Source organism: Nipponia nippon, unplaced genomic scaffold, assembly GCF_047370975.1.
Source record: "Nipponia nippon isolate SJK-2023a ecotype South Korea unplaced genomic scaffold, ASM4737097v1 scaffold_6, whole genome shotgun sequence".
Taxonomy (NCBI): domain Eukaryota; kingdom Metazoa; phylum Chordata; class Aves; order Pelecaniformes; family Threskiornithidae; genus Nipponia; species Nipponia nippon.
In genome coordinates this window covers 65,670,541-65,697,736 of record NW_028262380.1, presented here as the reverse complement: position 1 = coordinate 65,697,736, position 27,196 = coordinate 65,670,541, and the positions used below count along the sequence as shown (strand labels likewise).

At 42.2% G+C, this 27,196-nt stretch overlaps 1 protein-coding gene across 5 annotated transcripts in view; it reads right to left on the bottom strand.

Annotated features, from left to right (window-relative positions):
- WDFY3 (WD repeat and FYVE domain containing 3) overlaps positions 1–26,923 on the bottom strand; it is a 178,687-nt gene extending 151,764 nt beyond the window's left edge. For 4 of the 5 annotated variants that reach the window (XM_087736668.1, XM_087736672.1, XM_087736671.1 and 1 more), the window contains exon 1: positions 26,785–26,923. The gene's annotated coding sequence lies outside the window, so the exon portion shown is untranslated. The remainder of the gene's footprint in view (positions 1–26,784) is intronic. The other variant, XM_087736670.1, reaches the window with a different exon arrangement.
- Between the last annotated feature and the right edge of the window lie 273 nt (positions 26,924–27,196).

The following is a 27,196-nucleotide window of genomic DNA, read 5'->3' as shown; positions in this document are numbered from 1 at the left end:
AGTCTGCAGTAAATGAAAAACAGGTAGAAAAGAACAAAAAGAAGACATACTGTAGGACATTTTGGGCAGAGGACAGGCCCTCCCAAGCATACAGACCTCCTGACTAGCAGAATCTTTTGTATTTGACTCGCATCCAAGCAAGATCCAAGCAGGTTCCTCAAGAGCCGTCCCAGCTGCCACATCCTGCAGCACATGAGTCCTGTGACAAGTTTTTCTCCAGCACCTCCAGTGTGGGGGCAACATTTTGACCTGTGCTAACAATCCTTCCTTAACAAGGATCACAGAGTGTCATGGCACGGCAACATTTTGGTGGTCCTAGCTGGAGTTGAGTCCTGGATACTGCTCAAAAGCAGCTGTCCTGGTGAGCTGCTTTAGGCAACAGCACAGCTATTTGCGTGGTGCTGTACTTCAGGTAACGTTTTCATAAGGGTAAGAGCTGACCTTGCATCAAGTTAGCTCTTGCATCTTTGAATCTGTTTTATGTCCATCTGCGACATGGAGAAATTGCCCCACAGATAATGCGGAGGTAGCTGCGCTTCCTGGCCAGCAGCTCTAGCCTACAGACATCTCCTCAACAGTGTCCTCACCCAAAAGCCTACAACAAGTCTTCACAACACGTGCAGCACCAAGCCACTCGCTCAGGGTGTGTTAAGTGAAAGGAAAATTAGGGCAGCAGGCAAAGAGGAAGCAGCCCTCCAGGTAACTGGCCAGCCGGGCTGCACACATTTCCCACCAGTCGTCCTGCCCTGGGCTAAGCACACTGTTTTCAGGCTGTGTGCTGTACAGCCAGCATCCAGGTATTCCCAGGGATCAGAAGAAACAGATTTGCAGAGGTTTCATTTCTGGGTTGCCGGCTAGCTATTTCTGTTCTACAAGAACTCTCTTCTGGTCAGCGACCTTGGACTTGAAGTACATGATTTCAAAGAAATCTTTTCCTTTCTGCTATAAATGTTACTGTTCTCAGAAGGTCTCTGGGTCACCTCTTTTTGTTAAGAGAATTTTGCTGCTCAGAGTTAAGGCAATAAGCAGCCTGACCACAAAAAGTATAGATCAGTATATATTTAAATGTTTATGTATATCCAAAGATTCTGTTCAACATTGCAACTGAACAAGTCGAAGGTGATGATACACATAAATCCTAACAATAAAGGTTTACTTATTTATTCTACCACACACTCTATCAGGAATCTTCAGCTCCCAGACTCTGTTTCCAAAGCACATGTACAGCTATAAAACATTTCTGTAGCTCTTGTGGCACTAGCCATCTCACTGCAATTTGCCAACCTTCAACCCTGAGAAGAGTGCTGCAGAATGCCAATTCTCATCTCACAGAAGAGTCTTTTTACTCAGCTCTTCGAACTCCCATCTGTAACCAGTTGTTCATACTCCATGAGTTTGCAAGGCTAGCATATACTCAGACAGCTCTCCCCAAGTTCAAGTAATTTCTAACTTAACTGAAGTAACAAGGCATGTTAGAAAAGGAACATTATGACAACAATTTCCATAAATGTCTATTTTACTGCACAGCTTACCAGCTTCTGATGATAAATGAGATGATGCCTTACTCCAGTAGCTACCCAGAAACAAAGAAATCCACTGAACTACTACCACCATCCTGATAGGAAAGAGACCTTCTGAATATTGTCCAAGATTATTTACCATGTTCCTGAGGCTCAGGCTCCATGGGAGAGCTCATTCTGCAGACTGCCTGCAAAGTCCTTGCAGCTTTATGTTCTGCCTTCTTGGCAGCTTCCAGGGATCTCATTTTGAATCCAACTTTTCCTGTCTTGACTGGCTTAATATAGGTGTTAGAAATAAAATTTAAAAAAAATCCCAACACCAACAGACTAAACCAATACTGAATACCCCAATAACTGTTTCGGCCTGCAATGTGAAATCAAAGAGTGTACAAAGTAAAAAGTCACCTTTTCATTTAGCGACCCACAAGTTGAACAGAAGACGAGCTCCCACAGCCATTTGTGGTTCATCACTGGCACTTAATATACTAAGCTAATTGATTTTTCCTTTTTCTTGAACCAAAGGGAAACTAAGGTACTGCAGATCAAGTTCTAAAAAGAAATAAAAGTAGTGTCTAAATGGAGTCACTCAAAGTTATCTGCAAAAATTATGACCATGTGCTTTTTTTCTCCTTTTCCAGAAAGTAGCACTCAGCACTTGAAACATGCTAGTCTCAGTTTCTCAAAAGGACTTTACTTCGCAACTGGGAGAGCTCAACAGAACGCTCAGCTCATGGGCTTTAATTTGTTCAGGCACGATAGCTAAATATTCATTGCGGGCATACTTAAAATATTTCCGCACAGTCGATCTCATGCTGTTGAATTCACATTCAAAATTCAAGCCAACTTTCCTTAGTGTCTTCCCCAGACAATCCCTTAATTCCTCAGTTCATTCATCACTTTTTCCTTTCCTTTCTCCCGAGACGTTCGATCCGAGAGATCCCAGGCCAGCAAAGATATCTTGTAATACACACTCCTGATCATTATTAACTTGGATCAGGCTCAGACCACCAAATAATACCCGTTTTTATCCTCCAATGAACAGAGTAACTTGACGTATGACCTAGCGATCATAAGAAGCTGAAAGTGGAAGAATGCCGATAACAGATTCAGTTTTCAATGTTTTCTTTCTGTCCAAGCGTGTATTCCACACACAGAGAACTTGTCTTGCCAAGACTTCAGACATGTATTACACAAAAAACCATGGGTGAATTAAAGCCTTCCATTTGAAGCACAAGATCTGTAAAAAAACTCAATAGGAAGCAAGTTCCAGATCCACACCATTTCAAATGGCTAAGTTTTAAAACACAGGGAAAAAAATTATTAAAGACACTGAATAACTTAAGTCAAGGAAATGTCACTTGCCAACATGAAACTGTGATACCTCTTCAGTCATCCAGTAACCTCGTTATCTCAGTGGTCTGTATGGTCAACCATGAAGAGATATCTTAAGAGAAAAGTATCAAGAGATCATAATTTTAACTCATTTTCCACAGTTGTCCAGTTCTCCCTGTTACCATGGGCACAGCATCATATCTTTATTAGTAAATATTTCTCACAGATTTGTAATTATTGAGTTTGCACATGCCTGAATTTTAAGTTTCCGTCTGGACTTTTGTCTTGGGTTTTTGCAGGGGGGTTGTTTGGTTCGGTTTTGGTTTTTTGCTGATGGAGGGAGAGGGGATAACATTTAGGAAGAGGAATATAGCAGCAACTTTATCACACAGCTTGATCCTTCCTTCCCCTTAAAACATTCTTACTCAGCTTGCTCCAAATATAATTTGAAGAATCTCTTCTTCCTCTGCCTGTGAGCCACCAACAATACCATTCTTTTACAATTTCTTCCTCTACTATCCTTCTGGAGTATTTACCAAATGAAGAAATCCTACTACTCTTCTACTAAATGCAATCTAAGTTGGTCACAATTATTTTTCCTATTGCAAGTTAAAACCATTCCAAAATTCTGCACTAGAAATACCAGAGTAAATGAGAAAAAACATGATTTGGGCTAATATTATTTGTGCCATAACCAAAGTGTACAAAAAATTATGTCCATAATGAAAAAAAAAAACCCAAACCAAAACAACCTAACACCATAAAATTTTATTACTATTCTACGACATAAGAAATAAGTGAACATGAAGTAAAAAGCAAGCTAAAAACTGGTGAGGTATAAAAGCTGTCTATTAACCCTACTTAAACTGTTGTTTATTTCTGTTCAGATTTATTTTTCAGGAAAAAAGTGTCCTTACAGTTAGTTTGATAAACACCACTGAAGACACTAGCTAACCATAACTTGATGACTGTAGATTCCCAACCAATTCTGTAAAGAAATGTCACATTTGGCTTGCTGCCCACATCATTAAAACAATCATAATAAACCAAAGTTTGTATGGTGTTATTTGAAGGAATTGGGCTTTTCACAACAGAATCAGAAGTCTTTAGGTTCGCTACAACGAAACAAGGAGCACTGCTGAACACTGCAAAGTACCAGAATAACCACGTTTACAAACTGAGGTTTATTTAAACAGAGCTAAAAGAAAGGTATGACAGAATCAGGAAACACCATACAAGTCAAGTCATTAATTTTATTGATGTCACCACCTTCCTGGTTCATAGGGACTTCACTTTTTTTGGTTTTGTTTTTGGTTTGTTTTTTTTTTTAAAAGCTTAACCAAGATACTAGACCTGCAGGCTTTTCAACTTCCAAACACCACAGATTTCCATATTGCAACCCAGGTCTGTTAGGAGATCTGAAGTTGGAATTAGTTTCTTTAAAGAGACCAATTTCGGCAATAATATTTTGCCTTCTTTGCAATGAAACATCACCACCTCACTTCTCCTCCTGATCAAGATCTGAAATGTAAACAGCCTTTAAATAGTGCGATCAAGTACCACTCTTGATCAAAATTCTTCTCAAGTGTCTCCTTACCAGGTAACACAATTGAGATTTACTCTTATTATAAGAGTAAAGGTGCGACGGACAGGTTAGTTTTAACTCTCTTTTAAGAGGATTAACATTTCATGGCTATGTCCTTAGTAGTCAGTTATGTAGGAAATCCAAATAGCACTTAATAGGAGAGACATTACAGACTGATCAAGAAATTCTTCAAGAATATTACTGAACTAGAGCTGCTGTTCATCTCCAGTGTGTACCTAAACACCACTGTAAATTGGTACCAACCCTTACGTGCAACTTGTTAGAAGCACGTGCAGAATTATCATTTTTCATTGCCTTCAACAGAAAATAAACTCTCCAATACCCAAACTCAACACTGCACTAAGGCTCAAAAAGAAAAGGGAAGATTTAAGCAACTGCAACTTGGAAGAGAAACCACCAGATTTAAAAAGGAAAAAAAAAAAAGTTTTCTCTGAAGCAGCAAAGAAACATTGTCCTCCTAAATTGTTCCATTTCTAAGACTTCTGGCTCAACTGCTGACTATTTTGGAAACCAGCAGTAAGAAAAAAAAGCCTTTTAAGTTACTAATCCATGATGGACCTTGTCAAACACACCACTACAACCAGAGAGTCACACGCTAAGTTATGCATACATTCATTGAAACTGCTGATAAGTGGTTATATCCTTCTCAAGGATTGTATTGCTTAACACTAGATGCATCAATTCCAAGAACCACATGTACAAAGCAGAGACATGGAGGCAAATAATAAAAACTCCAGGAACACACTGATTCAAATAATCACCTTCTTCCCTGCAGCAAACAGGACAGACATAGATTCCTTACAAATCACTCCACTGTGTGTTCTTAAAGAATCACTATTATTTTAGAATTCAAATAAGTTCTTGGGCAAGTTCCTGAACTAACAGGTTTGTATTTCAAAAAGCATCTGACATACTTCTCAAGTCCAGGTTAAACCATGTGTATTGACTTCAATTTCACTGTCCTTCAAGTGTTTGTTTTGGTACCTGGAAACACCGCATACACAAATCTGACACAAAGATGCTTTATGCAGGGCCATAATGTGATGTTTCCCAAACATAGCGTTCTGAGGAAGGTCTTCTTTGACCTTTACAAGTTAGCTAGTAAGTTACAGACTAATTTCCAAATTCCTTCCATTACTTTATTAAAAAACCAAACCAAAACAAAAACCAAACCATATCCATTTCCTAGCCAGAGATGACAGTTCCCAAAAGGCACAGAAATCCAGCTTGGAGAAATTCTGAGATCACCAAGAAGAACTGCGGGATTAGGATCACAAAAAACCTCAGCTGAGAAGGTCTGAAGAACGATTTCAAAATTCTCAGTGAAGTTACAGGCCTTACACAAGCATTACTTTCGGGAACTCTACATTAGACCAGGGCATCCCCACCACCATGGTGACAGAGAGCTACCCACGATATCTAGCTGCTTTGTGGGTTTGGGGGTATTTTTCCAGAAAATTCTTTGCAATCCTTCCTTCCTCTTCATTACTTTCTGGGCTTCCCCAGTATCAGGAGCTCTGATAAAGTACAACCGCCTTCGTGGTGCCAGAACTGTGGGCCTAAGATACGAACCCTAGCAGAGTCTTCAACAACAATGGAAATAATCAGATAACTCGGTGACAAACGTGGCTATCAAAAATGGATTGAACATGCATAGCTGGGCAAGGAGAAACACAATATCTTCTAAGCCAGAACTCAATGTTCCTGCCACAAGAAATTTGGGGGGTAGAGGTCTGAGCAGACAGGATTGAAGTATACACACTAGGCATCCAGTCTTTCGGTTGCAAAGGAGAACGTCTTCTGTACACCTGGTCCACCTGAAGCAGTCTGAGGCATATTGTCACTGAAGGAAAAGAAATTCCAACAAAAATAGCCCAGACCGAAAGGATCTCAATTTCTTACAAATGACAGCACTTTTACAAATCCTAAGACAACTTGGCATCTCCTCAAATACCTGATCCACAGTACAGACACTGTGAGCAAGAAAACGCATCCTTTGCATTCCCTATTACTTGTTTAGCATGAGACTTACAAACTAAATAAGGACCTTAAACCCTTACCCCCAATTTATTTCCTGGTGTACGACATTAAGCACTAGAGCCCATTTATGACTGATACAGATCACATTTGACACGGAAACACAAGCAGTGTAGCACACAAGTAGTGTGGTATCACAGATCAACTCTTACTTGTATATGGTATACTCAGTTCATCAGTAAGTAGAGAACAGCGTTACAGTCTAAAAGTCTACCGTTTCTTGTTCCACCACCCGGCATTGTACAGGCAGGTTTCCAAATGTTTATCACACATCAAAACAGCCTGTCTACGGTCACTTAAGCTCACCGGAAGCCATGTAACCTGAAATGGAAACAGCATGACATAAAACTGTAAAATGAAAATAAAGTGTGAATAGGGTAAGATGTACAGCATTTTTACAATATAGACTGCCTTTATTACACTGCAGTGACATCACTTGGCTGTAAAAGCATGAGATTTACAACTACCTCATCTTATACACTGGAGTACTATATTTTATTTGGTGATCCCTGGGCGGGGGGAGTGGGGGTGGGAAGAGAATTAAAATTTCTCTCAGGCCTACCCTTTGAAGGAAGGAAAATAAAAAAAAAACAAACAAACAAACAGCTTTTTACATACTTCTAACATCATGAGAACATGAACTCGTAACTTCTGACCTTAGCTTCAAAGGCCATTTGCAATAACATTTCATTTAGATCCAAGCAAATACCTTTTCTTATATGCCCATAAAGTATCAAGCAATTCTGCTTCTCATGAAAAATTTCATTTCTCTATACTTTTCATACTTCACATGATATATAAGGGCAGTTTGATTTTGTAGCATACCGAATCGAAGAATAAACCCAAATGAGCCACTGTCTCACTGGCATTGGAGGGAGAAGGAAACAGCAACACAGGAAAGAAAATAACTTGTTCACAAACGAAGCAGGGGGGGCAAGGGGGAAGAAAGAAAAGGAAAAAAAAAAAAAGCAGCAACCAGAACACAAGCAGCTGGCGCTCAGGGACTAGGAAGGACTTCGGCTCCACAATAACAGGATCAGTTGCATAATCACTGCTGCCTGAGAAGTTATACAATGTCCACCCTTCTCCTCATTAGGAAAACAAATAAGCAACAAAAAAGTCCTTTTAGCGCACAGCAGCTAATAAATGAAATACCATGTGTTAAATCCTAGTAAAGAGAAGGCCCTCTGTAGTTTCAAACATTACTTTTTAGCTTACTGGAACATAAAACATTAAATTCTATGTTAACCCTTACTAAAAACATCTTATTTACCCTAAAAGCAACATGTCCTAACGCCAGTGCCAAGCCACAAGAATTTACCACCTGGCTTTTCCAGCCCTGCTCTCAGAAGACATATTCGCATTGGAGAAAGCTGTCTCTAAGGCTCAGTTGCATGAAACGTGACCTCTCCTGTTGCTGCAGAACCTTGTGAATTCTGTGGCTGTCACAACATTTGAACCGGAATCATCAACTATTGAAAAATCCTAAACGCTAATACAATTCTATAATTGGATATTTTGCAAATATTTACAGCAGAACGGGCAAAATATTCGTAAGAGAAACGAAGACAAATCAACCTACAGGGAACACGACATCACTGAAGAATGAGCGGAAAAGAGGTTTTCCCGAGTGGTTATATATTGTGCAGACGTGTATGCTGTGGCGTTGCACAAAGAGTGAAAGTGAGGTTTGACTCAAGCGTGAAAGATCGTGAAGATACTGCATGCTGATTAAGAGGCAGTTGAATTTTAGCTTGCCAGCACTGAATCCATAAAGATAATTCTAGCCTAATTATAGCCCTCTCATTAAGGACTTGAACCAAAAGAACAAAAGTTTTATCTCCTCATCTAAAATTTGCATTTCTCTGTGATTATCTCTTTTCTGCTGTAAGTCTTGTCCATTTGGTTCTTCTTACCTCTGGGTCAGAAGGTTTGTATCTTCCCACCATGATTTGGGCTCACAGCCCAATGCTGCTGCATTGCAGAGTCAGCAAAGACATGATGCAGCAATATTCCTGTATTTCTTTGGATGTGGAAGTACATGTCATTGCTGCCAAACCCTGAAAGCCGTCCAGATAGAGGTCCCATGGCACTTCAGAAAAAATAAAAAAAAAAAAAAAAACCAACACAACAATGACGCTAAGATGGCTGTCTTGGACATTTTATGCCCTGTTGTTATTTTCTAGCTAGTGTCCAGAATATTGCAAAATTCACTGATTGAGCAAAGACAGAACAAACATTCACCCTTCTGCTCGCCCCTACAACTCCAAGCATTACCCCCTGTGCTCAGCATGGACCGCTTCCAGGAACAGTTGCAGGAATCAGCAGCTCCCCTTGAAGAGAAGCAGACGTATCAGGATCTGTATTGCAGTGGAAGGACAGATCAATTCAAGAAGAAAGGGAGACACCTAACCTGTATTCCCCATAAGCTACCACTCCAGCCTGTCAGCTGCTGGGTAAGTAGACAGATGAGAATGGAACCATCTCTAGTCAAGGGAAAGAGAGAAGCTGCTAACCTGAAAGCCTGTGCAAATGAACGTGCTGGCCACAACACACATTGATTCTGTATGTCCAAGATATTCAGGGACCGGCAATTACAGAAAGGCCCACTCTTCTTCACTTAACTCACCAGTCCTGAACTTGCCTCGGGAAAATGATGCAGATGCTATTCTGTCACTACACATGCAGCAGGCTGTCCTGACCAGTTACAATTTCAAAAGCAGTGGCAAGGTCACAGCAGCTTTTCACTAGCAACCATCGTAACAGGAGAGCGGCACATTTCAAACTCCACTGGTGGGCTGGTTTGGTTTTTTTTTTTTCATATTAGGGATTGCTGCAGATGGCAATAATCCAATCCTTAAAGCCCCTTATTGTGAATATACTACAAAGCAGCATAGCTTTATCCGTTACGTCTTAGCTCTGAATTAAGTAAGCCACTTACCTTTCCTAATGCTTCTGCAACAACTCAGAATTTTGATTAATGACCTGCTCTGCACCGAGTGCCCCTTACACCAACTTCATTAGCAGTCCCCTTGCTCTTCTGCCGGCTCTCTGGCAAATGCTGTGAACAATTCTCACATTCAGGACTCAGGAGAGCCATTTTACCTGTTCAAAGAGTAAAGCACCTCCTGCCCACTCTTAAGACACTACTGTACACTAATTCGAGTGCAACTGGAACAGCTATTGTGGATCAAGAGTGGGATGCCCTTGTGGAGAAGACAAGAAGATCCCACCCACCCCACCACCCTATTCTTTTTGGTTTTGGTGCTAAGGAAGGAGGAGAAGGAGAAAAATCCTAAAATGTTCCAGGACTCCAACATGCAACATCTGGCACTGTTCATAAATGTACTTACGAGACAGATACCTAAATGCTAAAAAACTAAGCAAGTCAGAAAGCTCACAGCTAAGCTTCCAATGCTACTAACTGTGCTACTCACTTTCTAACGCAGAGGGAAATGGTTTACATAAAAATACGTGCCTTATTAGTAAATTTACACATCTGAAAGATAATCAACTTAAATGACTCACTTTTTAGGTGTCTAGGGTTGCTCTATAGTTGATGATTTCTGATTAAACGTCTCTCTGGAAGTATGATCTTCAAACCAGCATCTAAGGTAATGGGAATCAAGTACCTGCAAAAGGCAATTATTTCCTCCCAAGGCTATAAGGGCATCCTACACATCTATCTTGATCTTGGACAGCTGGGTCCACACACTTAGGAGAGGTGAACTCTGCCCTCTGTGTCGCTCAGTTGATGAGCGGTTTCTTTTAACTCAATCACCCACCATCCACTATCAAATACTTCAAGTCTGCAATGACCTTTTTTTCTATGAAGAACGGACAGACAACTAAGACTCATTGCAAAACCCCTCCTAAGCCACTAGGCTTTTCACATCCAAGTAATTTGTCTTTAGACTTTGCAAATATAATTGAGAGTCCCGAAAAATCTTCCCAATTAAATTAAAAATATCTCTTTCTTCAAAGGGGGAAGAGAAAGAGAGAAAGGAACAAACTAGAAGGAAAGAGAAAAAGGAGGGGGAAAAAAAAGCAGAGTAATGGTAAACACAGTAATTATCAATGATACGGAAAAAAATGACAAAATTGAGGGGGCAAGTCCTGGATACAGGAGAAAAAAAAAGGAGATACATCCAGAAGACACAAAGGAGATGCAAAATGGAAGACAGACTACAGTTTTGTGGACACATAAGTCCTGAAAACTTGTTTACTTAAACCACTAGAAGCTCAAACACACATGTTCAAATCTGATTATTCCTGCTTTATAACCCTAAAGCTTAGTTTGGGAAGAGGTCAAAAAAATTAAAGTGGCAATAGCATAAAGCAATGAAAATAATTGTAGTTTGCTTTGCCCTTTAAACCACTAAAAGGCTTTTGCCTGCTTTGTCAGTAGCATACTCTAGGAAATCCCAAAGCTTACTGTGTTTTGGCTTAAAAAGAACAGAGACATGAACATGTAATTTCCTGAACTTGTCAAGTCTCAACAACTACTCCTCTGCCCAGCAAAAGAAACAAACATAAAACTTTCATCCTTACATCATTCCAGTCAAGATGATTTAAGAAACTAACACAAAGAAACAAAATTAGGATTTACATATCCTGTATAAAGTTCTTTAACTCACTGATCACCCATCCTATGAACAAAAGGGAGTCAATCCAGATTCTCTGAATCAGAAACAATTATGCTGATCCCAAATTACCTGTGCATGTATATGCTGAAAGAAAAATACCAGCAAAATATTTAGGTCTAAAATAAGCAATAATGTTTGAAATGTCAGTGATACCCTGGATTTAGATGAACTGAAATTATCAGAAGCAAATGGGGGGGGATCTATTTAGTCTTCAGTGTATTCTCCCTTTGATTTTTAGTGATAATTAACAAGATCTCCATATTTAAAAAAAAAAAAAAAAAGGCGGGGTGGGGGCAAGTTTTGAGAAGGGTCTGAGTTTATCAGCCTCATGCTGCTATGTGTGGTTTCTCCCCTGCTCTGAAGCATTTCCAGGAGGACACTGGAAGAATTCTCTGTAGCAATCTTTTTCCACTCACAATATTTTGGCATAAATCTGAAGCATTTGTTTTAAAACTGGAGCTCAGCAGACTGTATCAGCAACGGACCTGTAGAAAGTCCACAAAACAGTTTTGAAAGAAGAATTTTCTTTCAACAACAGATCAGGAAGGACATGTAGTTGAGATTAATGACACACAAAAACAGACCCCCAAAAAACCCCAAACCAGCACAAAGGATAAATGAATGCTCTGGCAAATCAGTACACACACACACACACTCTCCCTTGCTCAATCTCATAAGCAGACTTTTTTGCAAGAGCAGAGTATCAAAACAAACCAAAAAAGGAAAGCAAAATAATGCATTTGTTTCATTCAAAGCACTCCCAAGAGCAACAGTAGCACATATGCCAGACTTACAGGAACAGACACTGCAAAAGAAACACTAACTGTGAAACAGAGATGGGTCAGTAACCTGGGTTCTCTTACTTGTGGCAAGCTGACACATTCCTTCCATCTGCCTGTCCAGACTTGTCAGCATACTGCTTGGAAGCAGTTGAAAAACTTATAATGGTGTTGATAACGTAGAATGCACATTCAGACAGCACCTCCTCCTCTGTCAACCAGTGGTGACACCCAAAGGAAGAACAAATACTCGACCATCCAGCAAGAGGTGCCCAAAAGGGACTGGTAACAAGGGGCCAGGGCATCACTAACCAGTGAGATAAGGAAGGAAGAAAACGAAGAGTAGGAATAAAAACTCAGGGTGACTGAAAAGCAAATAGCGTCAGAGGTGGAATACAAATATTCCCTCCCCAAATCCCCAAACTTCTTCCTCCAATTATAGAGCAGGGACAAAAGCTCTATCTACGTCCAAGTGAGACTGACCACTGCTATTTCCTGAACTGAAAGAGGATGAGAAAAAGAGTATTGCATGATGACTGCAACACAGTTTTCTTAGGCTTGCAGATCCACTAGGACAGTTTCTCTAGAAAGCTGAGAAGAGAAATGGTCTTCCAAGAACTACTGTTGCACAAATGGCACTGCTTCATCTCCACCTCCATTTCCCTGCCCTGTTGACAACACAGCCAGTATAACGGAAGCCAAAAAGAAACAAACTGTCTTAGTACTGGGAGCACCTCATATTCTGAAACCATCTGAAATGCTTAAACTATTGGGGGGGGGGGGGGGAGAACCAGAAACACACCCAACAACAAAACACACCACCACAAAACCCCCCCCACCAAAACACCACCACCAAAAAAACCACACACGAAACAAACCAACAACAACAAAAAAAAAATCCAAAAAACCAACCCCCTCCAAGCCCTCGCCTACTGGCTAATAAAATTTCTATCATTTTGAGACTGGATTGTAAGCGACTATGATAATGTTGTTTAGACAAGCTATATTAGTTTAGATTTTCCAGACATCTTTCTCAAAAACATTTATATTTGCTATCTTACCCACATTATTAAATTGATCATTTTGAGATAAACATCGTCTCCGCACATGAATATACTCATTCGCTACCAAAGCCGGTATGTGCTGCTCAGCATCATTAAACTGATACCTTCAGCTCAGCAACTTCGCTTTAATCACGTTAAAGCTACACCAGCTAATACAATGAATATATTAACAGAAGCCAAGAATTCATGCACCTGGATGAACACACAGAGGGGATACGTGGTAACTGCTGACACCAGTATTGGGATCTCTTTGTAGACAAGGCACCTTCTAACGTCATTCATTTTAGTACAGTCAAATGCAAGGTTACGTACTAGGAACCAGAGTGGGAAGAAGGGAGCAGAGTACATAAAGCACAAATTCCAAACGGACAACCAACAAGCCCATGGCAACATGAGTTACGTGACCCTTGCATGCAGTGGGAGACACCCCCGAGTTGGGGGAGATGCGTGGGAAAGGAGGGGAGGGTTTCAAAGCAGGCAAGAAATATTACCCCATATACCCGAATGCCAACAGACTACACTGAGGCATCTAAAGGTCACTCTTCTTAAAGGATCTTAAGCTCAAGAGGGCAACTAGAATACAAATAATGACTACCAATCACGTAAATATATTTTATTTATCATTGAAAGCTAAATTTATTACTGAAGGTCAAGGGAAAGTTAAAAAGAGACTGGGTCATCTTCTCTGTATGCAGATCATATTTACATAGCACAAGGCTCTTTGACCTAGCAGATAATGGTATCACAACACACGCTGGAAGGTAAGCAAACTCACTTTCAGTCTGGAAATAAAAACCTCTAAGAAGAGCGATAATTGGCCAGGAGAACAGATTACTAACCATGCAAGATTTCCCCCTAACTCAGAGCCATTCATTACATGGGGCATCTTTCTAAAAGAGACACTTCCATTCAATTAAAAGATGTTGCAACCAATGCAGCGACCTGTCACTGCTTATGTGGAAGGATAGTCATTTCTTACTGTAAAAACCATTACGATCATCCAAGATCACCAGAGAGAGCAAAAAGATGTCAGGCACTCTAATTATACTGCTCCTGTACACGGGTTTGTCAGATCCTGCTCTGAAACGTCCGTGTTCTTGGTCCCTTTCTCTTTCTCTCCTCCTCCTTTTCCAAGCCTTTTTATTGAAAAAAAATTTAATTTAAACTCAGCTAGCTATTCTTCAAGATATGTCAACAAGACCTTGCACAACAAAGAGCAGAAAATAAGAATAGCCTAGTAAGAGGTATAAATTTTGAGACAGTACTGTATTTTTAGTACAAGCCTCCAACTCACAATTAAGTTTTGCCATCATCTTCTTCCCAGCCCTGTTCAAAACACGCTGTTACATCTTAGGAATCCCATCTCAGGAACACTCATTACAAATTATATAAAGAAGAGTGAGAAGCTTACTTACTAACATCAAAATACTTAAGCATAGCAATGAAAAAAGAAAGGGAGGGTGAGAACACCACTTTCTTTCCGCGAGAAGTAAGGAACGGCATTAAGGCAACATGCATAAGCACATACGGATGTGTCCTGCCATTTATTGTCAGTTGAAAAATAAAAGGGGAAGACACTGAAAATGGGAAGCAGAAAGCTGCAAGGAAAAATTAGAAGAAACTCATGTAATGAAACTCACTACCACTTTTGCCGAGTTTGCTATAATTAAGGAAAAACGTTATTCCTCCATTGGACACAATGAACTCTGCCATACTTCCAACAAATGGTGTTTTAAAAACACAACTATGAACTCCCAGATGTTGAGGAACAACACTTAAGCAGCAGCTTTCCCTGCGGACAAGTGATTTCACCTATCAGCCACAAAAAAACCTGTCCTTCCTCCAGCCTGTGAATCTTCTGGGGCTGGCCAGCATCAGACTCCCGGCTGCCTGACAAGCCCCAAACGATAGCAAGGCCCATGTTCCCTATATTACTGCCCTAACATGCAAAGCCTAGAAACTGTGTTTCCAAGCACTAAAGCAATCAAGTGCTATTCTTCTCTCTCGATACAGTTCAGCCTAAGCATTATTCTAACAGTGCCTGATGAGAGAGCTGGAGGGCAACAGAAAACTTATTTTTTACGCCAACACTCAGAGTCACAGTGAACTGGTTGAAGCAAAATCCTCATGACTTGTTTGCCAGACTGCTTTTTTGTTCTTTTCCTACAAACATACTTAATTGTTGTTACCGAAGAAACTGGGGGAGGAGGGAAGGAGATCTATTTTGCTGTTTTTACTTTTTATTGGTAGATTTCACTTGTTAACTGGCAAACTGGTCACGGCCATGTAAGTAGTCATTAACAATAAGGGGAAAAGAAAAAGATCAAGTATTCTCAGCAAAACAATTCTACAAAATTCTTCAAGATATCTGCAGACAAATATCTCTTGCCCAGTCTAAAGAAATGGTAGCAATACTTGTATTAATGAGAAAATAACAGACAAATAGTAAGTCTTCATCAGGCCCCCATTTTCCATTCATGTAGACAAAGCTATCTTCGTGAAACAGTTATACCAAAAACTACTCAAGGAGACTTTTCATATGTTAACAAGAAAACGCAACACTGTGCACCTACCACGATTTTTTTTCTTTAAATATCAAGACCATCCATTAATCCAAGTAACTCAGTTCTTCTAAAAACCTAGGTTATCCAGAGACTTTTTTCCAAATGTTATTCAATGCTTTAACAAGAAAGTATGACTTCTGACCAATGTTCTTCCTGTGTTCCAAGTTAATACTAAACTTTCAGTCAAGTCAGGGTGTTCCTGATAGAGCTCCTGCCCCCGTCCCCCCGATCAACTACAGGCTCATTTCCTTGAACATACACCCCGAGCAAAGTAAAAGGGTCAAAGGACGCTTATTGTTTATAATTAATTTGGTTTAAATTCACAAAAGCAGCCTGCTTTCTCCTCGGCAGACGTAAGAGCCTTCTACACGCTGTGCTAACTTTCCAATGAGGTTTACATTAGTCACTGCCAGGACCTCATGGCCGCTGACACCAGTTGCTGCTGCCCACCACTGCAAGAGCAAATGCAGCACAAACCCAATGGTGAAAAACAGTTACAGTAAAATATCCAGTACTTCCATACCCCATCAAATAACAAATAATCTTATTATCTTCAGTACCACATTAAAAAAAAAAAAAAGAAAAAAAAGAAATCACCTTCTGCCTAATTGCCATAGTGCTTCACAGCACACCTGAAAGATTCACGTCTTCATTTGCTGCTTAAAGCACATCAAAAGCTCACCCCACACCCAACACCTCTTATCTCTTCCTGTAAAAGGTCAGGCCTCCAAACTCCAGGCTCCCAACCAAAACACCCTAGCAAATGTCTTGCTTCAAGCAGGACTAGATGTCCCTTCCAACCAAAATTTCTCTGATGCGTTCAAACTGTCCTAGGTGAAATTAAATTTTAAGATGAGTCCTTCATAGAATCATAAATGTTGGAAAGGACCTCTGAGATCATCCTTCCTCCCAACACGTAATAAAAATCAGTTTTCAAAGACAGCAGTGGTTAGTCTGTTAAACCCAAGTCTTGCCCCATCATTAATGCTAGAATAAACCCTTCAACATGGTCCTGATACCCATAGATACTGCAGAGCCTTTCTCAGAGCATCAGAGAAATGAATGCGAGAACACATGACAAAATACGACTGCTAAAAACATCTGACTAGGCCCATAAAATAATTTTTAAATGCATTTTTGGAAGTGGCAAGAAGTTCACCATGCCTCCTTAAGCACACTTTTAAGGTTAAGTTTGGAGAGGCAGGCTGTGAAAGTAAAAAAACCTGACATCCATCCATCCATCCATCCTTCCCTCCCTCCCCCCCCCCCCCAAATCTCAAACCGTAGCTGAATCCTGTGTAACTTAGTAGAACTATTCACAGAAATAGTTATAAAGACACCCTATTTCAAGAAAGCTCCTAGAAGTAACCTTCATCGTCTTATAAACGACAGAGCAAAAAGAGACTACTGGTTTCTGGACATGGAACATTTGGCCCTCCATGATATGGATTCACAGGCTGGTTAACTTCTCTGGTAACTTAACGTGGAGCTACCAGGAAATGAACCAAAATGAAGAAATGTATTTCAACTGACCATGACCCTGCAGTGTTTGAGGTGCTCCGCTTTCCTACTCAAAGGCAGCATTGAGACGAGTACTACAGAAGGCAGACAACAAGCAGGTCTTCTAAGGATCTCTACTTCACCACCACGACCCTCAGCTTAACGCAGCAAGACAGACCTGAACTGAACTCCACACAACATGAACACCTCCTAACGATAGTATCCCTTTTTTTTTTTTTTTTTAAACCATTTAGATAAGCTTATTCTCGTGTGTTGTGCTATTACGTTTTCATTTGAAATGTTTGTCCTTACTCAGGCTGCAAGTTCAACTTCATTCCTCAAAGGATGACGGAAAAGAGGATGGGCAGGAAAGAGAAGGAAAGTTCTCATCTTTCAAATTTGTTCTGCCTTTGCCAGAGGAAGCTAAACCCTCACCTTGGTATAGTCTCTACTCAATCTGAGCTACTTCAGAGAAACATCAACTATACTGATCTGCTTTTATAAAGAAAGATCACAATTTAAAGACATTTATAGCTAGACAAAAAAAAGCATTTTTCCAAGTACAGTATTTGCAATACACGCACCCCTCCTCTGCTTCCATTTATTTAAAAAAAGGAAAAAAGAAAAAAACACAAACAAACCAAAAACCAAACATTCAGATCCTCATGTGTATTTGAAGCATGTATATACACATATGTGCTTTACTGAAATAAGAATAGCTTTAGGTGGTTTAACTGATCAGCAGGCTATTCCAATTCGCACCAAGAGACTATACAAGTAACTAGGCCAAAAAAAAAAGGTCCAGCTACTGATACAGCATATCCAGATTCCTGTCTCCCTAAGTACAGGGACAGCACCAGTGAAATTGCAAGGGATTTCAAACAGAGAGCATACCCCCGATCCAACACTGCTAGGAACACGGCTATGTTCCTGATAAGAAACTGAAAGCAAAATATTTCTGTCTCCAGAAGTTACTACAGTCAAAGTAAGAAGTATTGCTACTGTACCTTTACACTCTCTAATAATGAAAAGCTTGAGGAGATACTCCCTGGTTACTTCATGACCCACTCAAAACCTAAATTAAATATTCTTCACTAGCTTATCCTCACCGCTCAGAACTGTGAAAAAGAAACTCTTGCAAACCTAATTAACAAGCAAATTAGCATCCTCTTAGATCATATCCACAGAGACTTTGTTTTTACATTTCTATTGTGGCTCACTGCTCAACTGCTACTGACTCAAGTATTAGCATTTAATTTGTGATGCAGTACCAAAACTGTTTCTATGCCTATTCCACATGACTGCTTATAAAGAACATTTACTTCTGCCTCTTCGGAGATGCATCCTTTCTTCTGTAAGTGTAAAGAAACTCCCAAATAAAATTAATTTCACTCCTCTTCAGTCACTTTATCAGACAGGAAACCAGTGATGACAAGAGTATTGCCAGTTCTGACCACTTCCTTCTCAATCTCACATTCGTGGCATCCCAACTCTGAGCATTTGCCATGTGAAGATTCCAAAAATGTTGTAGCCCTCACAGTTGTGGGAAAAATTTGACAACTGCATGCTCCAGGCTCAAAAATCAAAAAGGAAATTCATTTATTTTGCGCTTTTAATGCTTTAAAACCCATAACTTGAGTCAATCTCACAACTGAGGGCCTGCACCATGACATTTCAACTCTTAGGACAGGAACCCTGAGAACATCAAAAGGCTCAATTTTTACATTAAGAAACACACTCGTTATCTGCTTTGCCTGTCTTTCTACCATGCAATACATTTTGTTCTCTGTGCATGCACGCAAATACAAAGCAAGGCCTTGATCTCGTCCCTGGCTCTCACATGAAGACCCAAGGACCTCCATAAACCATATTATGAAGACCATCAATGGCACTCGGAATGCTATGGAGGTGGTGAATCTTAGCGCAAAAACAGAAGATAGCGGTCCTATTATCATCAGCCTGCAGTGAAAGCACTCTTCTCTCCTGTTCCAAAGTCAGAGCACCAAAGCCCACCCTCTCCCATTCAACAGGAAAACCCACAGTCCTGTAAGTTTCTTCCACTGCCAAAATAGTAAGGCCCTGGTTCTACAACCAGACAACTTTGACAGATACACAGTCTTACAGTACTAAATCTGAAGGAGCTGGAAATTCCCAGCTCTTGGTCCACATTATTCCTTTGGCTGTCCTCAGACAATTGCTTTGTTCCTTTTTTTTTTCTTCCAAAATTAAGGATCATTTCTGAGCCTGCTGCAGTAATTCCATACAACACTTGCCCCCTGCTCTCCATAGTCTGGGTGCAGGAACCACTTCAACCACATCATGAAGCTTCCACATCATCCAGCCAAAGGAGGAAAAAAAAAAAAAAAAGCTTCCACTAGTACAGTCCACCTACTATGAACAACTCAAAGGCCAATACTCCACACCAGTCTAATAAACCTCAGACAAAAGCTGACGCTGATTATGCCAAGTGTGCTTCTATCTGATTAACTTTCTTAACTATCTTTACCCTCCCTAAGGCATTCTGAGCAGTCTTTCTCCCTTTTGGGATTGTCCATCATCCAAGCACCTGAAAACTCTTTTTAAAAAGTTTTGTTACCAGGCCAAGTTGGTATTTTGTCATATTTCAAATGAAAAAGCATATCCATTCTCTCTGTATACTTTTTTTTTTTTCAACAGCATACCTTCTAGACACCCTAAGCATTTTCCTAGCCCTGGAATTTCTCTTTCTATTCCCCTAGTCTCAAATTATACAAAAAAGGATATACTTACAGTGCCAAGTAACCAAACACAAACTTTAGGAAGCCCCTGGTGCACAAACTCCCTCTTTCTATTACAGCTCATCTGTGAGTTGAGATTTTGGTTCTCAGCAAGAGCTAGAGGCAGCAAGAATGCTTATCATGCATACTCATGCATATCATGCATACTTACCACCATGACATTCAAATACAGTCCACTTTCTGAAGCAACATCCCACCAGCTACTAGTTTACACAAATCAAACCACCCTACTTTGAATTATACTGAGATTTTTACCATGTCTTCATTTGAAAACAGTAAATCATCTGGCAATATAAGAACGTAAAACATGGTTCACTTGCACCCACAGTCCACATGGCAGAATGATACTGAGAAAAGTAACAGCAAGACAATCCAGGTAGAGCTATCCTCTAATATCCAATGCATGGTGATACCTCTGACAAAACCAATAGTGAAATAGATAGCGAAATGAACATTTCTCTCAAGAGCTCCTGATTCACATTCTCACCGAAGTCACGCCATTCCAGAAACGAAGGACCCTAAAAAACATCTAAGGAACATACAGGAATATCTTCCCTTTCTAGCCACGTATCTATCTCATCACTACCAAATTGCCAGCTCTGAAGGTTTTGCTTTTCTCCATTTGCTTATTTGACACAGCTGCTTTAAGTTAAGGATTGATTTTGGTAACTCCCCCCCTACTCTGAAACCCTTCACTGCAAAGTCTCAAATGCACATCCAAAACCAAAACTGGCATGGCCGTTAGAAAGAAAATGGATGATTCAACAGAAGGAATAACTTCTTGCACCAACTAGGAAGTTTGTAGAAATGGTTGCTGGAAAAAAAAGTAGGCAAAAACCAACTATAAAGGGTCTGACTTCTCTGACATAGGTGTCTTGGAATTGGAATAAGAACCTTAAGTTAGGCATGTAACTGATGAATACCCACCCTACCTGAAAAAGTAGGAGTTTAACTCTTACATACTTTCAGTGTAATATGCGATTTCTCTACAGCAAGAGAGAAAGGGATTAAATAAGCCATCTGGAAAATCCACTTCTTCCATGTGTTTTCAAATTTATTATTGTCAGTACACTAAGTTAGCCAACCTGCTCAAAGCTTTTTCCTTCTAATATTGTAATAAAATGCATGACATGGAAATAACAATATTTGTGACGGTACAAGAACTAAACAGTCTTTCAATGCATATCTGATTGTTATAATTCACATGCATCTATCTTATCTTTCTCCTACTTTTCTTAATGGTTACCCAAAAATATGAAGCTCTGTGCTTTCGTCTCCTTCAACATCCCTTATTGTTAATTTCTTCCACACAATTCACTTTCCTAGCATAACACTGTTCTACTGCTTTCGAAATTTTAGAAGATACTTTTTTTGCATGTGCTACAGTAAGTTCTGCAAATCTGTTCCTATTCTGTGATATGACAGAAGCATTGGAAATCACATGCTCAAGACAGGCAGAAATCCATCACAGGACATTGATGAAACACCAAAATCAGCAAAGCAATCAAAGCTGTTTTCCCTTAAAAGGGAAACATCCCAAAAGATGACATGTAGCTCTCACTGGAATAATCGAATTCCAAAGAAACGTCAAACAATTTTTTTCCCAAATCTCAATACAGACAGTTCTACTTCCACACTCACAGCTTTGCTCAACAGGTGGTGAGAGAAAAAAAAAGAAAAAAAAAAAAAAGGAAAAAACCACACCATAAAAAAACCCAAAAAGATTCCCTGCTGTTATTCAAAATTCCAAAAACATCAGCACAATTGTCAAAAATTATGTCAGTTGTACATTTCCACACAGAACAGAAATCGGAAAATTTTGCCCCAGAGCTATTCATGGGAAAAAAACAAGTGATGTATGTCATCTTCACTCACAAAAGATTTAAGGGAAAGAAAAAAAAAAAATACCTCCTGCACATTTAGAGCAAAGCAAACAGAAAAGGAATAAGACCTATTCTTCCTTCTTTGCAGCTACTGGACAAAGCTGCTCTTCACACCTGTTTGGAAAGCCTCGGTACCAGCCAAGAGCTCCTGGCAGGTGTAAGCCAGTTCCCCCAGCAGTGACACCAGCACCTGAGACAGAAGCCGTGGCCTCTTCACCAGGCTGCTGCTAGTTCTCACCGCAGTCATTAAGTCCCTTTCTGTAGCAGCTTCTAGACAGACAGAGGTGCCCAATGTGTGAAACCCTGTTTCAGTTGAGTAACTAGCGATCTTTGGTACCTTCTGACTAACCCTCCTGAAAAAGGAGGTATGTTGAGCTGGGTGAGGGGCATGGGCAATAACCAAAAACTCCCCAATACCCTTCAGCTACCTTAAAGACCAAGTAGAAAAGCTGAGTTCCCGCAATCCTTACAGTTATGTATTATAAACGCTTTACAGGCATGTATACTACAATCGAATTAGCTAAAGATTATTCCTCCTTCACCATTCACACAAAAATTCCTTTTAATTACAGGTGAGTATCAAATCAACATAGAGGGTTTAAACAAGCTACTTTGAGTGAGAAAATACTACACAGTTCTAACCCAACAGTTTTATACAGTATTTCCTATTCCTCCTTCACCTGTTAAGCTCTGAGACAGTACTAGCATAAAGATCGAGCAAGATATGCAACAACTGTGCTACAGATCATCTAACTTTGCTTAAATAATCATCCCCATAATCCGATGGGTGACCCAAATGCAAAGAGTCTGTAGGTACTATGTCACCTTTCACTGTCAAAAAAAGGAAGGTGCTGTATGCACTTACCTGTAATATCACAGAAGAACAGGGGATGTGACCAACAAGCAAAAGCTTGCAACACTGCATCACAAAACATGGGCTGCTTGCCAAACAGATGCTCTCAAGGCCACATCACCAATAACGCACATTCAGGCTTGCAAAGTTTGCAGCGCTATCACCTGAGCCAAGATGTTGCTCTCACGTCCGCACCAATGACTCCAGTTAAAATGTTACAAGCTGCTAGCAGAATTTCGTACATACCATCAGAAGCTTTGCCAATGAGAGTGCAAACAGGAACACAGGATACGGCAACACTTTCTATACTGTCCATGGGACAGCTGGTTAAAACAAACGTGCATGGGGGCCTTATAATTATGTCCTGTCTTCTCCTACCCAGCCTGGACAAGGTGTGAACAGCCCAGCAGCAGCATGTAAGGTCTCAAATAGAAGATAACAGGAGCTATACAAGAGTGAAACTGTTTATTACAAGATGAAAACTGAAAACCAAATTACAAAGTTAAAGACACGAGCTGTTCCAGGAGACGTGCCAATCTTACGTCAGCGCACCTCAGTCCCTTCTACACTGAAGGGTCCGTGAAGAATTTCAGTTAAGACTCAAGTTGTAGGTCCCTCAAGACACTTAAGTAACAAAAAAAGTAGTTTTAAAAACAATCAGCATTGCCAATAACTCAAAGAAACTAATAGTGTAAGTATTTGTCACAACTTGGACATTTTAAATGCCGTACTATTGCAATTGGCAACACCACCACCAGCAACAACAAAAAGAATCAAGCAGGAAACCAGTGAAGTTAAAAGCTTCAGTATTAAAGCCATGAAGAAATAATTTGGTTTCCCCCTACATACATACCCAAAAATCGTACTATGGAGCAACAAAAGATTCTATTTCCCATTTCAAACTGCAAGTTTAGTTCCAGTAACGTATCATAAGAATAGACTTCCACAGTTCTAGTTATCAGAAAGGCAAGCACTAGGGGGTAAATTGCGACTAAGATGTACGGTCTCTCACACCACACCATATCCGCCCTCTCCAAAATCTGTTTATTTTGGACAAATGATACAAGACTTCCTTATAGCAGGAAGTCCTGCAAGTCAAAGGACACTGCTGAAACAGTATTTCCACTATTTTGCAATAGGAACTTAAAATCACTTACCAACATGAACGAAACTGCTCATCAACATCAGCAGATTTGTCCTTCAGCAATTTAACCATCGGAGAGGGAACTACTGGCTTTTCTTTACATTCTTCAGCTTAGCACATCTTCAGAAACCCAAGTAAATCCCCACAACCCAACGCTACAAAACGGTTAACATCAACATTTGGGAAGTGAAACACCATGTTCCAACACCAAAGTTTCCAAACAATCTCGTGACAGTCCCCAGCATTTCAAAGGGTAAGCAGAACATCTGCTTACACTCATCACCTACTCTGCACATGAAGCATCCCAGAAGTTTTCCGTATGCTAAAAAATCCAACCGAACACTTGCAGAAAACCATGAAACAGTTAGAGCAAGACTGGCAGACGTGAAACACATTGCTGAATTCCTCTAACAGCAACACACACCCATACCTCCTGAAGACCTGCTTGCCTTGTGTACTTCTTCGGGCAGTTTAGCTCCAGTAAACCAGAGCTAAATACCAAGGCTTTCATACCTACCCAGATGGCTGTTAGCATACCTTCTCATCCGATTCACATAGCAAGATTCAACAAGATAATGCAGCCTTCTGAACTAAATGTGTTATTTCCAGGTTGAAAATATTAAGAATTACAATGATTTTGTTACTTAGCATCTTTCTGTTACCGTTTTGAAAGAAAGAAATGAGAGTTACTTTCCGATAGTACTGATACCACACAATACTATCAAGTAGCTGATCTTGATGCACCAAACTGCAAATAGATAATCGACTGGACATACTATCCCTTACTTAAACCTTGATATAGAAATGTTGTAATACATTTTAAACGGGTGCTGAAGATATTAAAAATCAGAGCAGCATTGTGCTTAACTTGCTTCAATTTGAATTAAATAATCAGCTTGCTAAGAGCTGCAGCATAATTGTAACCATATAACCCAAAACATACTACATTTTTATTCCAAGTCTAGCAGCCTAAAACTGCCCGGCAAATTGGAAACGCAAACGAACATGTCCAGCTCCTAGCAAACACATATCAAACTGAAGAATACCATTCACTGATCTCTAGTCTACCACCACTGATATTTGAGGCATTCTTCTACCCAAAACACGATGCTATCAATGGTGTTTAGTATTCCAGAGCTGGGTCCAGTTGAGCTCAACAGACCCACACCAAATAGTATGCAGATACCCACTGGTAGTCCAAATACACAGCCAAGTTAGATGACCAGCACTTCTTGACCAGGATCATGGAGCAAAGACACAATGCCATATTAACATGGATGCACGTTTCCAGCACCCAATGCATTCTGCTTCATAAACATGCCTGCCTGTAACCTGAAAGCATAGAGAGGGGATTTGGTTGGCTTACTGCAATCGACCAATTCACGTAGCAATAAGTTTCATATTTGCAAATGCTGCGAGCCTACCAACAGTGCATAGGACAAGTGAAATACTGCAGAAACACCAGTTCACACAAACTGTACTGTTTGTTCACATAGCCTACTTCAAGGTATTGCTAGCTTGTCACCAAAATGTGCCAAGGATGCAATCAAGCTGGTTCTCCACAGAACTAGCCTGGATCCACGGGAGTCTGCAAGCTCAGGAACATCATACAGCTGTACAGCCGTAACTGGGCACAGGGGCATGCACAGGCATCAAGTAGCAACCCAGGTCTGGCACAGTTTATGACTTAGCTGATCATTTCTGTTTGCTACAACATGCAAAATTCACTTTTTTTACCATTTGTTTTCCATACTAAAATTTCATGGTCCAATACACGGACATGCACAGACCTTGTCAGAAACCTACACTGCCAAGTAACCAAAACTCAGTCATTAAAATAAGGCCAGGACTCGTAGGTCTACACTGAAGTCTTCAGAGTCACTCCAGTTAGCCAAGAAATTCCAGTTACATTATTCATGAAACTACGGGTCAAAATACATACATTTAGTCCTCTGCACTGTTTCTTCCCCAAGTCTCTCTCTGTGCAGGCATACGTAAGCACAGCTAGAAATTACGGTCCTAATCTTTCAAGGTGAACATCACACAGGGTCTCAGCACCCAGCACTACTGACTGGCCTCTATGCAAACCTCTTCATCCATGCCGATCACCTCGCAGAACCGCAGGGCAAAAACCACGTTGAAAAGAAGCAGCAGGTACCTCAGCACCTCCACAAATCCCCCCACACCGTACTCCGGACACCCCGGGAGTCACAACCTCCCCGTCCCCGGGGAGAAACCCTCCGGGTACTTTTAACTTGAATGCCCCTGCCGCACCAGGGGGTCGACAGCTCGAGGACTGCCGCCAAAATAACTAACTACATAAAAAACACAAATCGAGGGGAAAAAAGCGACCCGCCTGCGAGCCGGGCTCACTCCCCGCGCTGGCCGCGGGCGGCCCCCCCGCGGCCCGGCTCCCCGCCGGCCCTCCCGCGCACCCAAGGGGGCTGGGGCCGGCGGACCCCTCCCGCACCCCCGCCGGGGCCGGGGCTCCCGCGGGGAAAACCGCCCTCCCCGGCCACAACAAAGGCCGCCGGAGCGGCCCAGCGCCGCTGCAGCGCCCGCGGGGCTCCGCCGTCCCCTCGGGGCTCCCCTCGCCCACCCCCGCCGCCGCGGCCACGCCAGACCGGGGCCCCGGCACAGCCCCGGCCCGGCCCCCTCAGCCCGGCGGGGCCGAGCCGCCCGCCCCGCGGGCAGCCCTGCCCCGGGGGCCGCGGCCAAAGAGCGGCCGCTGAAATAAAACATGAAAAAAGCGGAGGGGGGCTGCCCGCGCAGCGACAACGATCCATCGCCCCAGGCACCTGCGCCGCCGCCCCCTCCTCCAACCCGGCGGCGGCGGAGGGAGGCGGCCGCCCGAACGGCATCCCCGGGGAGCGGGGGGGCCGCCGCGGCCTGCGGCCGGGCCGGGCCGGGCCGAGCCGAGCCAAGCGGAGCCGGCACCCCGGGAGGGACGGGGGCCGCCGCCCGCCGCGCCGGGCCCGCGGGGCGGCGGCGCGTCTCCCCGCGGCGCGGCCGGGCCCGGCGGCGGTGCAACAAAGCGCCGGGGCCCGGGGAGCGGCGGGCAGGGCCGCCAGGCACTCACCGGGAGACGGCGGGGGTCTCCGTCGGTGCCGCTGTGCCCGGCCCGGCCCGCCGGGCCAGGGAGGGGGCAGCGGGCGGCCTCTTCTCTCGTCTCCTCTCCTCTTCTCTCTCCGCTCCTTTCCGCGGGCACGGCTCGGCGGGGAGGGGGGGGGGTTACGCGAGGGGGTGGCCGCGGCCGGGCGGTGCGGGCCGGGCCGGGAGGGCGGCTCCCCCGCTGCGGCCCGGGCGGGCTCCGGCGGGAGGCGCCGCCGCCGCTGCAGCGTCCGGGCGCTGGGGTCGTTCCGGCCCCATCAAGGCCGGGCCGGGCCGAGGGGGCCGCGCGAGGCGGGGGGGAGGGAGCGGGGCCGCTCCCCGCGGCAGCTGGTGGCCATCTTAGTCCTCCTCCTCCTCCTCCGCGGCGCCGAGTGCCCCCT